The sequence below is a fragment of the Pristiophorus japonicus genome, chromosome 10, assembly GCF_044704955.1.
Source record: "Pristiophorus japonicus isolate sPriJap1 chromosome 10, sPriJap1.hap1, whole genome shotgun sequence".
Classification (NCBI taxonomy): Eukaryota; Metazoa; Chordata; class Chondrichthyes; family Pristiophoridae; genus Pristiophorus; species Pristiophorus japonicus.
In genome coordinates, this window is record NC_091986.1 from 79,441,793 (window position 1) to 79,458,335 (window position 16,543).

The window sequence follows — 16,543 nt, forward strand, 5'->3', positions numbered from 1 at the left end:
CATGGGTGGGCATGCAAAAGAGACGGAATTGCATTTGCCAACTATTATACAGAATGCCTGATATTGAGTTCTATTGAAGTCAATGGGGCATACAACAGGCAGCCAATCTGTTTCATATGCTGAACAATCCAATATCACGCCCGGTGTGTTGGATTGTGAGATGTCCCTGCAACTGCTGTCAGCCCTTTAGCCCTGCACTGGCTATCAATTTCCACTGCCAGATGGATCAGAAACCAGAGGACACAGATTTAAGGTAATTAGCAAAAGAACCAGAGTGAGTTATTATGATTGGAAATGCACTGACTGAATGGGCGATGGAAGCAGATTGAACAGTAACTTTCAAAAGGGAATCGTATATATACTTTAAAAGGAAAGGTTTTCAGGATTATGGGGAAAGAGCAGGGGAGTGGGACTAATTAGATAGCTCTTCCGGCACAGGCACAATGGGTCAAATGCCCTCCTTCTGTGCTGTAAGATTCGATGATTCTATTCTTTGTTGCTGTTCACTACCTGCCACTTCTTCAGTCCCCTGAGTGGGATGGTTGGGTTGTTTGAATGTGGTAGCAACTCACTTGGTCATATCTTCTCCTGCTATGCCCAGCTGTTAGGTGCCCATTGCAGGTGACCAGTGATCTGTGCAAGAACAGCTTCTTAGCCACCATTGAGGAATGCAGACCCCATCATCAAAGGTTCTCTCAATTGTATCCTCTAGACTCTCGAGGCCAGGGGTGAGAGTTTCCTACAAAATTGGAGCCCCAGGTTTCAATAACAGCTGTTACAGCAAAACTGCGTCTGCACTTTTGCCCTCTGCCCTCAGGCATTGAGGTGGTCATGGAGTTACCACTTACTCTATGGTGGACTGCAGCTTTCCCAAACACCGCATCCATGAAAAACAACAGAGAGCACATATAAATGATTCTAATCCAGTGACGTCAAATCTCTACTCCAGTTGTCTACGTCTGGTCACACGGGCAGTGATCACAGGGCCATTTCCCCCAGATCACAGAAATCTGCCCTTACATGAGAAGGACTGCATGATATTGTCACTGAGATAAATTAATTAAATAACATCAGTTTTGAAATTATGTTTGCCCAAGCAATACCAGTTACATATAAACAGGTGTCAGCTGTGGCTCAGTGGTAGCACTCTCGCCTCTGAGTCAGAAGGTTTTGAGTTCAAGATGCACTCCAGCGATTGAGCACAAAATTTTAGATTGACATTCCAGTGCAGTGCTGAGGGGGTGCTACACTGTTGGAGGTTCTGTATTTCAGGTGAGATATTAAAACTGCCCTCTCAGATGGATGTGAAAAATCTCATGGCACTATATCAAAGAAGAGTAGAGGAGTTCTCTCTCACCCCCCAGTGTCCTGGCCAACATTTACTTCTCAACCAACATCAATAAAAACAGTTTATCTGGTCATTATCTATCTCATTGCTGTTTGTGGGATCTTGCTATGTGCAAATCGGCTGCTGCATTTCCTACATTACAATAGTGAATGCACTTCAAAAGTACTTCATTGTCTGTAAAGTGCTTTGGGATGACCTGAGGTCATGAAAGGTGCTGTATATATGCAAGTTCCTCTTTCTTTTAATAGGTCATTGCAGGAAATCCTATCATTTTCTGTTTTGTGATTTGGTAAATATGCTTAAAAAAGGCTTACACATAGCAGATGTTTTTAGCACTGGTTGTTTCGCAGCACAAGTAGGGGCTGTGGAACTTCAGTGGTTGCACATGAGGTAAGTATATTTTGTGTACCTATTGCTTTTTAAAACATCCATAGGTAGCGAAGTGACATGATTCCTTTAGAAACTTTTGCATACTCACACATGAATGTGTTTGTCAGCAAGCTGCCAGCAGCTGTAATTGTCTCGTTTCCTGCAGTTTTTTGCTCTTTGTTTTGTGGATATGATTTTTTCTTTTCTCTTGCCTGTTTGTAGTTCAATGAAACCGGTTGCTCACCTGCAGAATTTGCATACGTGTAACCTGGTACAGTCATTGGCCTGCAGCAATATGGGTGTGACACTCCCAGAAATACTTCGGTGCAGATTATGACTCAGAACCAGCACAGGAAGAGCACTTCCCCAATCTTCAGTAGCCATATTTTATTGCAAGAAAACTCAACTTTTCCCTTGGATTTTAAGCTTTCGCCTGTCTAAGACAATATAGAAGATAAAGTAAGTAATGTTGCATCAAATTATCTGATTCAAAAGTGGTATATTGGGGACTGTAACTCTTCATTTGTTGGTGAAAATGGCAGATTGACCTGCGTTAGTTCAGCACCTTGATCTGTAATAAACAATCTTGTGTCACAAGTTTGTCTACTTATCAGTTATCAGAGAGAGGTGCACGGTATCGAACAAGAGTCTCAGATTTGTTGTTACTTGCAGAATTGCACCTGCTATGGTTCTGGTAGGCAATGCTCTGGCTGTAAAGTGAAGGGAGAGATGACAGTAAAACTGGCCTCCCGTGAGAGGTAATAGCCCCCGAGATAACTAACACAACTGGTCATTCATTCAGAAAGCCCACTCAATGACACAATCTTTGAACTTATTTGGGAATAAACTAGTACTGCAGTGCACAAATTGAAGCTTTCTGCAGTGTGTGTGGGGTTGGTGCTTCTGTTTATGTGGCAGAGAAACCCCTTGTGTTTCAAATATTTGTGAGAGAACTTGGACTTGAAAACAAAGGGTGTGGCAGTAAAACATTTGCTAAATTACTTTATTTTTTTAATCACCCCGAGTGAGGCCAAAAGTTAATCTCGGCAACATGAATCGATATCAAGGCCTAAAAATTCCGTTTGGGGTCCGTAACACCCAGGAAGCACGAGACTTTGTACCAGGAGCAGAAGTCTCGTCCCTCTCAATAAATTCAGATTACTGCTCCCAGAAGGAAGTGGAGCAAGCACTCCACTTCCTTCCTGGGGCACACGCCTCAGCAGCACTACGCACAGGACCGTGTAGCGCTGCCGTGTCTGAGGGGCTCTTCCCTCAATTAAAAGGAAGAGCCCAAGCTGCATACTCTGACAAAAAAGAAGGCACCTATCTGGACCACCGGTGAGCATGGGGTGCTGCGTGATCAGCCCGGCACTCAAGCAGAGAGCCAGGCTGAGCGATCGCGGCACCGACCCTGCGAAGAAACCGCATCTGGAGTGGCAACGAAAAGGTGAGGGTTTTTTTCAGCGGTCGGCCACCTCCCCTTTAATTTTCACCTCGGTAGAGGCCGGTCGCCCAGGACGTGTCCCTGAAGCTGTTGCTGTAATTGCCCCGTGCAGCTGCAGGGGGCGAAACCAAATTTAGGGGCCAGGGCGCTAACGGGGTAATGTGCACAGCGATGATGTCATGATTTACGGGTACAGGAGATCGGGGCACAATACCGTAGTGCCACTGCCAAACTCTCGCTGATTTTAGCAGTTGTTCTCCCGGCGGGGGTGCTAACAGGAGGCACAAAGTAGTCCAATTTCTCCCCCCAAATATTTTTGTGTCAGGAGCGAGATTTCTCCTGAAGAATTTATTTTTTCCTTCATCCATTTGACATATGTGCTCTTTGCTCAGTTCTGTTCAGACAATTATCTCCGTTGGGTGGATCTGACTTTGCGGCCTTGTCAATTAGATGCCATTATACTGTAGTTACACCAGCACAACATTCTACATTCTTCTTCTGCTGGAATCCCAAGGATTATGAAATAGATTTTTTAAATCAGCGTTGTGTTCAGGGTGGCACCTGCTTCTCCAGCAGAACTCAGATCCACCATTTATGAATGGATATCGACCCTGCTCTTTCATGTGACATCATTACATGTAAGGAACCACTGGTTACTTTTTATTTAGAGAGGCTCTGTTCCTGGAACAGTGCGCAACAACCTGATCCACCAGGGCACTGCTTCGTTGCCAGATTATCGGAACATAATAACAGGAGCAGTCCCTCAAGCCTGTTGCGCCATTCAGTTAGATCGTGGCTGATCTGTATCTAAACTCCACCTAACTGCCCTGTTTCTGTAACCTTTAATATCCTTGCCGAACAAAAATCTATCAATCTCAGTTTTTAAATTTTTAATTAGCCTACCCGTAACAGTTTTTTGGGGGGAAAGGGTTCCAGATTTCCACTATCCTTTGTGTGAGGAAATGCTTCCCGACATCACCACTGAACAGCCGAACTCTAATTTTACGGTTATGCCTCCTTGTTCTGGATGCCCCCACCAGAGGAAATAGTTTCTTTCTATCTACCCTATTAACTCCTTTAATCTCCTTAAATGCCTCTTTTAGCTCTCCCCTTAATCTTCTATACTCAAGGGTATACAAACCTAGTTCATGCAACTTGCCCACATAATTTAACCTTTTTAGTCCTGGAATCATTCTGATTGGATGTCACAGCAAGTTGACACCACAGCAAGTGTTACACCAGTAGTGCAATGAATTTCTCCTGAAGATTCGTATTTTTACTTTTTTTAATTCATGCTATATCAACTTAAAAATTAATAGCAGTGTTTGTGAATGTCAATGGGCAATCAGCACAACAACAATTGTGCCTCTGCATGCTCCTCCACTTATATTATATTTACCAACCTTATTACAATTAATGGAATAACACACTGCACAATGCAATATTAGCTTATGAATGCTTAATGTGTTCTTGAGAAATTCCTTTGTCTGACATCCAGTGCTGGATGAGCTGAAATTTCCTCCAACTAAATACTGCGAAGAATGAAACCATTGTCTTTGGCCGCCACCACAAATTCCGTCCAAAACCACCGATTCAATCCCCTTCCTTGGACACACGCTCAGACTGAACCAGACTGTTCGCAACCTCACCATCCTATTTAATCCTGAGCTTCTAACCCCATATCCCCTCCATCACCATGACCGCCTACTTCCACCTCTGTAATATTGTCTGTCTCTGCACCTTCCTAAGCTCACCTGCTATTTAAACTCTCCTGCCTATCCTCCCATCTCCTACCCTCCATAAACTTCAGCTCATCTGAAGCTCTGCTGCCCATATCCTGACTCGCACATCACCATGTGCTCACTGACTTACATTCGATCTCAGTCCAGCAATGCTTCAAATTTAAGTTCCTCATCCTTGTGATCAAAACCTTCCCTGCAATGGTCTTGCCTCTCTCTATCTCTTTAACATCCTCCAGCCCTACAATCCTCCAAGAACTCTGCATTCCTCCAACTCTGGTGTCTTGCGTATTCCCGATTTCCTTCACACCTTCATTGGCAGCCGTGCCTTCAGCTGTCTAGACTCTAAGCGCTGGAATTCCCTCCTTAAACCTCTTTGTATCTCTACTTTTCTCACCCTTTAACATGCTCCTTCAAACCTAATCTTTGACCACATTTTTAGTCACCTGTCCTAATTATTCCTTCTTTGGCGTGGTATCAATCTTTGTCTGATTACAGTCCTGTGAAGCACCTTGTGACATTTTACTACTTTAATGGCATTATATAAATGCAAGTTGTTGTTGTTTCTCTGCTATTTGAATGTTTTATGCTTTCAATTTCTCCCCGTGTCTTTTCTCCGGAGCTGATAGTTCACAATGTTCCTCGGTGGCTTTCAACTCTTCAGTATTCCATGCCATTCTGTTCTCATCTAAAATACACACACAGGAACTTACAGGAGGGATCAGAAGACAGTAATCAGGAACATTCCTCCCTAGCCCAAGGATGCTGAGGCAAATTATAATGTCCTCATCATCATCCTGGCTGAGATCATCTCTTTCTAATGAGGAGTTTTGATAGAGTAAATAAGGAGAAACTGTTTCCCCTAGCAGGTGGGTCAGTAACCAGAAGGCACATATTTAAAATAATTGGCAAAAGAACCAGAGGCGAGATGAGGAGACATTTTTTTTACGCAGCGAGTTTTGGTGATCTGGATTGCACTGAAAGGGTGATGAAAGCAAATTCAATAATAACTTTGAAAAGGGAATTGGATGTATACTTGAAAAAGAAAAATTGCAGGGCTATGGGGTCAGAGCAGGGGAGTGGGACTAACTGGATAAACTTTTTCAAAGAGCTGGCACAGGCACGAATGGCCTTCTGCTGAACTGTGAAATGAATTCAAGACAGATCAGAGATTGAAGGTGGAGCCTGGTCTGTATAGGAACAGCCCCACACTGCTTAGTGCATTTACACACTGAGCCATCAAGAGAGCTCAAACATTACTGAATTGCAATATTTTCAAATCATAAAGACCGATTAGGTTTTCTGCACATCAAAATTAATGTAAAAATAGTGTTGCATTTAAAAATGTAATCTTTTTTAGTTATCTACTTTTTTTTCTCCTTTGGTTTTTGTACAATGTATGTTCTTTAAGAATATTTGGATGAATATTAACCCTTGAAGGTTCAATGATATGAGGTGGTTAGATGAGGGGTGGTGAATATATTGGCTTTGCAGTGCTAACAGGAAGTTTTTCAAAGAATTCACAAGTAACACCAATATTGTAGTATCCCTTTAAGATATTTCAATAGCCATCAGTGCCCAATTACATGTCCTTTCTGTTGAAGGACATTTCATAGGGCTATTGAAATGCTTTTTGTTATTCATCAACTACATTCCCTTCTCCAGAAGTATTGGCCCGTAATTTGCAGTCAACGGCATAGCAAAGGCATTCGCTGCTGGCCCGAAGAAAGCTTCCCCCAAAGATCTTGCAATTCTCTGTGGCGAGAAGTTCAGCTTTACCAATGTATAATTGAAGTCAATGCAAGTTCATGGGGAATCCCTAACACAAGCTGCTCTGACGGCAGTAAGCTGTCTAAGCAGCCAATCAAAATGCAGAATTCTCGCAGACAGCGAACCAAGAAGTGGGTAAGCTCCTTTGATTCTAACTTTTTAAAAATGTAGAGAGGTCCAAAACAATGATTGACTCTGACATGGGGAAAAGGTAAAACCTGAAATAAAGATGAACAAACTAAAAAAAAAATTAAGTTTCTTAAAAATGTTAATTTTTATTAAAGTGGATACATTTGACACTCCACAAAATTAAAATTAGTTTTTCAGGGCCATAACATTTGTTTAGCAGTCAATACGCTGTAAAACCCCAATTACCCCTAATCCAAAAGGGTCTAACTTTTAATGGGGTATTTAACAGTAGTATTACCACGGAAGAGCCAAAGTTTTTGTCAGTTTCATTGATTTGACTGGTTACACTAAGTGTCAGTTCTGGGGGTATAGGGTCCACAGCACAGCCTGTAGAGGAACAGTGCATGACAGACCGCAACTTTAAGATTTCCACAATAGGCTGCGCATGTGCTAAATCCTGAAGTTGCGGTCAGTTTCAAAGGCGAAATGACGGCGAATGCTGCCAGTTCACCTTCATCAGGACCGCAAGTTCCAGGCCATTATATATTTTTGTTTGGTTAGGTATCACTAAAGTGGTGCTTTGATAACAGGAAAACACAAGTTTAGAAGGGGCCTATCAGACAAATATTTAGACATCTCAACAGATGTAATGAGGTCTGCAGCTGTGTTTTTCAAATAGATCCGATGAGAGAAAACATAATAGATAGATGTGATTTAAATGTATTCAGAAGTATTAAAAGGAATTGAGACCAACCTTTGCATCTCTGAACTAACTAATCAAGGAAATATCCCAGATAAATTAGGAATAAATAACCAAAATCAAGAGCATAGGGACAAAAATCTTTTGTCCACAAAATTACGTTGTCGGCTATAACTGATGATGGAGTCCCTCGTAAGATATTTTTTGGATGTTTCTCAAAGATAGCGGAGCTGAAATTTCCCCCCTCCTTAAGGCCTTTCCAACTGGGGGCAGGTGAATGGGCCGACCCATCAGAAATTGCCCCCGGGCCGAGGGCAACAGAAACGGGTTTCTGTCCTGTTCATCGAGCTCGCCTCGTCGGGCACGCGTCAACCCCTTTCTGCCCTGCAAGGGAAATTGCCCCACAGGAAATTGCCCCATGGGAGCGGAGCGGCCGCCAGTCGGTGCCCCCAACAGCTTTCCCCGGCGGGAAACTGCCAGTGTCTGGACTGCACGTCTGCCCTTAAAGGAGTGGGTGCTCTGCCACGGCCGTCATTTCATTTAAATTGTTGGCCGACTCTGAAGTCAGTCCGACAATGGCGACCACGGGTTCGGCCGGGCCACCAACAGGCAGCCCGGCATCCCCTCTTGGGTGTCGGACTGCTGGCCTGGCCGAAACCCTCCCTTGTGGCCCAGTGGTCACCACTTAACTGGCTGCAGAGTTTGCAGTGGCCCTCCCCTTTAACTGAACTCCCCCTTAACCACCCGCCTTCTGCCCCACTCCTGACCCACTTCTGTCCCGCTGCTGCCCAAAACACCGCCCCGACTGAAACTCAAACAAAAAGAGGGCAAAATCCCTCTATTCTCCGCCCCAAGGAGAATAATCTTTTAATTCAAATTATCCGCCCCGTTTGGGCTCAGGGCAATTTCGCCCCCAGTATCTCCATGTTCCAGAGACGGGTTGGTACTTTGTAGCTGGGAATCAAGCTGTGGCCTTATCTGTCACACCATCCTAATCCTCTTTAAAAATAAACAACCTACATTTATTTATAAAGCAGTTTTAACATAGAGGAATGTCCCAAGTTGCTTCACAGAGACATAATCAATAAAAAGTGAACTCCGAGCTAAAGAAGGAGGGGTGACCAAAAGCTTGACCAAAGAGGTGTGTTTTAAGATACACTCAAAAAGGAAGAGAGGGATGTGGAGAGGCAGAAGGGTTTAGGGAAGGAATTCCAGATTGTGGGGCCTGATGGTTGAAGGAAATGCATGAGGCCAAGGTAAGAGTAGTGGAGAGTTCTAGGCAGTTGTAGGACTGGAAGAGATTAGAGATAGCAAGCGGAGAAGCCATGAAGGGATTTAAACTTATATGAAGGAAATTGCTCCTTCTGTATTCTTGATGGCTCCGTACTTGGAGTTAATATCTAAGCGAGCTGCTTCAGCTGAGCAATCATCTGTCTGCACTCTCCCTTTTTACATGAATTGTAAAATGTAAACACTATCTGCAAATTGCCGGTGTGCATACACAAATCGGGAGGATATTAAGTGTTCTGTACACATGGGCTTAAAGAAATCCATTGAAAATACACCCAGGTTTCAACAAGTTATAGAATAAGCCAGAAACAATAAGGTATACATACAGTAAGGTAAGTTGTAGAGGGGTGGGGCACAATCGCAGAGGGTGGGGGTACCAGGTCAACAGCAGCCAGATTATTTTTGTGGGCTATGGAAGAGACTCCACTGCTCTTCTTCAAATAGTGCCATGGGATCGGTTTAATATCTGATCCAATAAACGGCACCCCTCTCAGTGCTGTACTGAAGTGCCAGCCTGTATTGTGTGCTCAAGTCTCTGGAGCAAGACTTGAACTCACAACCTTCTGACTCAGAGGAGAAAGTGCTACCATTGAGCCAAAGCTGACACCTAAATTGCCTGGACTATTTGATTTATATTTAATATTTTTTGAATACAGCCACTTCAAAATCTACAAAATGTATAGAAATGTAAAAAAAATATATCACAGTTTCTTCCCACTTCTTTGGCCAGGAGTCTTTGCCCCCCAATCTCACAGCGAACCCTTTCTCCAATCTTCAGAATGCCACCTGGAACCCTCCCTCTGGCACCTGCTAAGTATTTTCAGCATTCTCTGTTTTCATTTCAGTTTTGTAGACACATGTGTTGCCATTTTCGTAGAGTACCACAAAAGCAAAGTAAAAGTTTCTCCTTCTCAAATTTGAAACTGGGTTCCAGAGCAAAGTGTAGTTGTGATTCAGACAGTCTCTATTCCTCTGGCCAAGTCCTCTGCTAAAAGGATTTAGCTGGAAGAATCCAAAATGTTATTGAAAAGAAGTTCTGTTTACTTTGGGACAGTGGGTTCTGACTGTCACAGTGGTGTTTTCTACAAGTTGGAATTTGTCAGCAACTCCCTTCCAGGGTGTCTTTATATTCCATGGGAGTGGTTCTATTAGCTTCAAAATGTATTTCAAATGTGCCGTGGGGGATCAAAACACTGCGTGAGTTTTCAGTTTTCACTGTAATTGTATTGCAGGCTAGGTTCCACACCCATGAATTAAAGTTTTCCCAATTGTCTCCCACTTCAAGCTTTCTTTTCCACTCATCCTCCTTCAGCTGGGAGGGAGCTGCAATGCAGCAGCGGTCTACTGTGTGCGCACTGCCTCAACCCACCTTCCACTGCAATCCTCATTCATGTCTTTGTTCACTTCCTAACCCGACTATTCCAATGATCTCCTGGGGGGCTGCCCATCCTCCTCCTGCTCTAAAATTCAGCCTGTACATTGTCCCGCCCCAAGTGCCGCACACCCATCACCCCTGTCCTCACTGACATATATTGGATCCTAGCCCTTAGTTTAAAATTCTCATCCTCGTGTTTAAGTCATTTCAGACCTTGCCCCCTTCCTATCTTTGCAACCTTCTATTATGTATGTAAACATTGTAACTGTCTAAGACTTGCCACCAGAGGGCGACTGTTGGAGGCCCAAGGGTCACCAGTACACCTCGTGTAAGGGAGTGTAAAAGGTTGTCTGCCATGCTGCTACGGCACTCTGGAGTTGTATTAAAGAGACTAAGGTCACATCAGTTTTAGCTCACAGTACTCAGTCTTGTGGAGTTCTTTCATACTTAACACCTTCAACACCGTTCGGGAACTCTGCATTCTTCCAACTCTGGCCTCTTGCACATTGCCGAGTCTCTTCGCCCCACTATTGGCTCTGCATTTAGCCACCTAGGTTTTAGAATTACATCCTTAAACGTTTTCCCCTCTCCACTCCCTCTCCTCATTTAAGACCTGCCTTAATATCTATCTCTTAGACTAAGCATTTACCCACCTCCTCCATTTTTGTCTGGCTGTGCTTCTGTGAAGCACTTTTGGAAGTATTTTTACATTAAAGACACAATATAAATGCACATTGTTTTGTTGCTCACTATGACCTTCTTGTTCTGTTTCCCAGCTGACTGACAAGAATGGCAGTACACGGTGAAGGCAGCCCTGGCCTCCCCATTGTGAAGTGAGAGTCTTTATAGGATGACTATTTATTCATATTTTATATGTAAGGATTTAGAGAGTCATATCATTTGTTTTGAGCCATGTTGTCTAATTCACTATCGTTTTTGGAAATTGCAATTATAGACAAGGCAGGGTACAATAGTATTTTGAGGCCTACAGAGAATCAAACCAATCTCACCCAGGTTTCTCAATTTTATTTTCATTTCTGAACAGGGAGTTAGTGTTAGTGCGTGAAAGGTATGTAGCCATAATCCTATTACGTTCTGCATGTTCCACTGGCAAAGCCTCTGATGAAACCTACTTCAAACTACAGAGTGAGAAATAGACTTCAGTTCCGATTTTACATTTTGATTCACATGTCCCTGCATCAAATAGTTATAGTACTGGAACTTAGGATGAGGACACCTAATGTCAAATCCTAACTTTTTCTAACATTTGCACCTTGACGCCCCTCCGAAAAGTATTGTGGCCTGTACTTGTATCATTGTTCAGTCTGTTTTCTCTATTTGTGTTGGAGGGTAAAGGAGTATTAGCAAAATTCCTTATATTCTCCTTTTTGTTTCTGTCTGTCTCTGTCTCTCTAGTCTCTGTCTCTCTCTCTTTCTCTCTCTCACTGTCTCTGGCTCTCCAGTCTCTGTCTCTCTCTCTCTCTTTCACTCTTTCTCTCTATCCATCTCTCTATTAACTCTCTCTCTCTCTCTGCCCCTCTCTCCATCACTCTCTCTGTATCTGTCTATCTCTCTCTCTGTCTCTCCCTCTATCTCTCTGTCTTTCTCAGTCTCTCTCCCACTCTTTCTCTCTCTGTCTCTGTCCCCTCTCTCTCTGTCTGTCTCTCTTTGTCTCAGTCTGTCTCCATCTGTCTTTCTCTGTCTGTCTCTCTCCCACTCACTCTCAGTCTCTCTCCCACGCACTCTGTCTCTCTCCCACTCTCTCTCTCCCACTCTCTCACTGTCTCTCTCCCACTCTCTCTCTGTCTGTCTCTCTCCCACTCTCTCTGCCTCTCTGTCTCTCAATCTCTCTTCCACTCTCTCTCTGTCTGTGTCTCTCCCATTCTGTCTCTCTCTGTCTCTCTGTCTCTCTCAATCTCTCTTCCACTCTCTCTCTGTCTGTCTCTCTCCCACTCGCTCTGTCTCTCTGTCTTTCTCTCAGACTCTCTCCCATTCTCTCTCTATCTGTCTCTCTCCCATTGTCCTTGTCTGTCTCTCTTTGTTTCACTCTGTCTCCGTCTGTCTCTCTCTGTCTGTCTCTCTCCCCTTCTCGCTCTGTCTCACTCTGCCTCAGTCTGTTTCTCTCTGTCTCTCTTCCACGCTCTCTCTGTCTCATGCTGGATGGAATTTTAATTTGGAGGCATGCAATGAGCCGGGGCTACAATGTGGGCAGGAAACCCTGAAACATAGAAAATAGGTGCAGTAGTAGGCCATTCATCCCTTCAAGCCTGCACCACCATTCAATAAGATCATGGCTGATCATTCACCTCAGTACCCCTTTCCTGCATTCTCTCCATACCCCTTGATCCCTTTAGCCATAAGGGCCATATCCAACTTGCTCTTGAATATATCTAACGAATTGGCATCAACAACTCTCTGCGGAAGAGAATTCCACAGGTTAACAACTCCTTGAGTGAAGAAGTTTCTCCTCATCTCGGTCTTAAATGGCTTACCCCTTATCCTTAGACTGTGGCGCTTGGTTCTGGACTTCCCCAACATCGGGAACATTCTTCCTGCATCTAACCTGTCCAGTCCTCTCAGAATTCTATAGGTTTCTATGAGATCCCCTCTCATTTTTCTAAACTCCAGTGAATACAGGTCCAGTCGATCCAGTCTCTCCTCATATGTCAGTCTTGCCATCATGGGAATCAGTCTGGTGAACCTTCACTGCACTCCCTCAATAGCAAGAACATCCTTCCTCAGATTAGGAGACCAAAACTGAACACAATATTCCAGGTGAGGCCTCACCAAGAAGAATGGCAGGGTCTGATGAGCATTTTGATTCTGTTTCCTGCCTGCAGCCAGACAGATGGAGAGGCTGATTGGCTGTCATATGGGTAGACCTGTAAAACCAGGCCACAGAGAAGAGGGAGGGAGGGAGGGAGGGATCGGGGGGCGGGGGGGGGGGGGGAGAAGGTGTGGCAGGTCGGAAGGCTGGGGACCATCGGAGAACTCGGGGTTGCAGATCGTCGGAGGGCTTGGGGGCTGCAGATCATCGGTAGAGTCAGAAGGATGGAAGCCGGAGGGGGTCGGAAGGCTGGAGGTTGGAGGGGGCGGCAGAAGGCTGCAGGAGGGTGCTGACATCGGAGGCCTCGTGGGGGAATGGCGTCGGAAGTGGAGGGGGGGGAGCAGGCTGGGGGGTGATCAGAAGCATTATGGGGAGTCCAATCGCGGGGATTCATGAGGCAAGGACAATGACAACAACCACAACAACTTGTATTTATATAGTGCCTTTAACGTAATAAAACATCCCAAGTGGCTTCACTGGAGTGTTTTCGATATGTCCTGACTATACAGTATAAATGCACACGAGGCCCATACTTGAGAGAAGATCATTCTGTGACCAGTTACTTTTATTACCAAGACCTCAAGTGATGAAGGTGGATGGAGCTTCCCCTTTTATACCTGAAAGTCCAGGTTAGGAGTGTCTTCCACAAGTTCACCCCCTTGTGGTCAATGTTCTCAAGGAGTACAACTTAGGTCAGCTTATACATGGGTTACAATGATAGTTGAATACATGACATCACCTCCCCCCCAAAGTCTTATTGGGATCACAGGTTAAGTCTTTCTAGTGGTTTACGCTCCCTTGTAGAGTGCCTGAGTTGGGGCTCCGGTTGTTGGGCGCTGGCCTGAGTGTCTGCTGTTTGTGGTGCCTTAGGCCTGTCCGGACTATCCACAGTGACTGGGCTCTCCTCCGCTTGGTTCCGGTGTTCGGTCACCTGTTGTGGAGTAAACGCTATGCCGTGTTCTTCCTCTGCTTCTTCTATGGGGTTGCTGAACCTCCTTTTAGTTTGATTCACGTGTTTGCGGCAGATTTGTCCATTGATAAGTTTAACTACCAAAACCCTATTCCCCTCTTTTGCAATCACAGTGCCTGCAAGACATTTGGGCCCTGCAGACATAATTAAGGACAAAAACAGGGTCATTGACATCAATACATCGCGTCCTCGCATTCCTGTCATGGTAGTCACATTGTGACTGACGCCTGCTCTGAGCAATTTCTTTCATGGTAGGGTGTATAAGGGACAACCTGGTTTTGAGCATCCTTTTCATTAGCAGCTCTGCAGGTGGAACCCCTGTGAGCGAGTGTGGTCGGGATCTATTGGCCAACAGTAGGCATGATACGCGGCTTTGTAGGGAACCCCCTTGGATTCTGAGCATCCCCAGTTTGATTATCTGCACTGCTCGTTCCGCCTGGCCGTTTGAGGCCGGCTTGAATGGTGCCGTTCTGACATGGTTGATTCCATTGCCTGCCATGAAGTCCTGGAATTCAGTGCTTGTGAAGCACGGGCCATTGTCGCTGACCAAGACATCCGGTAGACCATGGGCGATGAACATTGCCCGTAGACTTTCTACCGTGGCAGAGGATGTGCTTGAATTTAAAATGGCACACTCAATCCATTTGGAGTAGGCGTCTACTACAACCAAAAACATTTTTCCCGTGAATGGACTTGCGTAGTCCACATGGATGCGTGACCATGGCTTGGCGGGCCAGGACCAGGGGCTAAGGGGGGCTTCCCTGGGTGCGTTGCCCAGCTGAATGCACGTGTTGCACCTGCAAACACAAAGTTCCAGGTCTGCATCTATCCCTGGCCACTAAACGTGTGACCTGGCAATTGCCTTCATCATGACAATGCCTGGGTGCTCATTTTGAAGTTCTCCTGAAAAACATCTCTCTGCCCCTCTGGAGCATGACTACTCAGTTTCCCCACAGTAGGCAATCAGCCTGAATCGAGAGTTCATCCTTGCGCCTATGAAACGGTTTAAATCCCTCAGGGTATGCCCCGTACGTGGCTGCCCAGTCCCCATTCAGGACACATTTCTTAACTAAAGACAGTAGCGGGTCGTTATTTGTCCAGACTTTAATCTGACAGGCTGTCATAGGTGAACCTTCGCTTTCGAAAGCTTCAACAGCCATGACCATCTCAGCATCATGCTCAGTTGCCCCCTCAGTGGTGTCTAGTGGGAGCCTGCTGAGTGCATCGGTGCAGTTTTCAGTGCCTGGTCTGTGCTGAATTCTGTAGTCATAGGCGGCTAACGTAAGTGCCCACCTCTGTATGTGGGCCGATGCATTCGCATTTATGGCCTTGCTGTCGGCCAAAAGGGACATTAGGGGTGTGTGATCTGTCTCCAGCTCAAATTTCCCGCCAAAGAGGTACTGGTGCATTTTTTTAAAGCATCTACACATGTTAGCACTTCCTTTTCTAGCATCCCGTAGCCCCTTTCTGCCTGGGACAGACTTCTGGAGGCATAAGCTACAGGCTGTAACTGACCATTGGCATTCACAAGCTGCAACACACACCCTACCCCATAGGATGATGCATCGCAAGTTAGAACAAGTTTCTTATACGGGTCATATAACGTTAACAGTTTGTTGGAGCATAACAAGTTGCGTGCTCTATCAAAAGCCCTTTCCTGGCTGTCGCCCCAGACCCAATCGCGACCTTTGCATAGGAGCATGTGTAGCGGCTCTAGCAGCGAGCTCAATTTGTGAAGAAAGTTGCCAAAATAGTTCAGGAGCCCCAGGAACGAACGCAGCTCTGTTGTGTTACGGGGTCTGGGTGCTCTCTGGATCGCTTCCGTTTTGGACGCAGTGGGTCTGATCCCGTCTGCTGCTACCCTCTTCCCCAGGAATTCTACCTCCAGAGCTAGGAAGACGCACATCGCCTTTTTCAGTCGCAGCCCTACCCGGTCCAGTCTGAGTAGCACCTCCTCCAGGTTGTGGAGGTGTTCTTCAGTATCGTGACCCGTGATGAGGATATCGTCTTGAAAAACCACCGTCCTTGGAATCGACTTGAAACATAGAAACATAGAAAATAGGTGCAGGAGTAGGCCATTCGGCCCTTCTAGCCTGCACCACCATTCAATGAGTTCATGGCTGAACATTCAACTTCAGTACCCCATTCCTGCTTTCTCGCCATATCTCTTGATCCCCCTAGTAGTAAGGACCTCATCTAACTCATTTTTGAATATATTTAGTGAATTGGCCTCAACAACTTTCTGTGGTAGAGAATTCCACAGGTTCACCACTCTCTGGGTGAAGAAGTTCCTCCGCATCTCGGTCCTAAATGGCTTACCACTTATCCTTAGACTGTGACCTCTGGTTCTGGACTTCCCCAACATTGGGAACATTCTTCCTGCATCTAACCTGTCTAACCCCGTCAGAATTTTAAATGTTTCTATGAGGTCCCCTCTCATTCTTCTGAACTCCAGTGAATACAAGCCCAGTTTATCCAGTCTTTCTTGATAGGTCAGTCCCGCCATCCCGGGAATCAGTCTGGTGAACCTTCGTTGCACTGCCTCAATAGCAAGAATGTCCTTCCTCAGGTTAGGAGACCAA

General features: G+C 45.3%; 1 protein-coding gene across 3 annotated transcripts in view; it reads left to right on the forward strand.

Moving 5' to 3' along the window:
- The first annotated feature begins 2,070 nt into the window (after positions 1–2,070).
- Positions 2,071–16,543, forward strand: part of LOC139275011 (ETS-related transcription factor Elf-1-like) — a 256,795-nt gene continuing 242,322 nt past the window's right edge. For 2 of the 3 annotated variants that reach the window (XM_070891865.1, XM_070891871.1), the window contains exon 1: positions 2,071–2,176. The gene's annotated coding sequence lies outside the window, so the exon portion shown is untranslated. Of the gene's footprint in view, positions 2,177–3,149; positions 3,165–16,543 lie in introns of those variants that run through there. The other variant, XM_070891868.1, reaches the window with a different exon arrangement.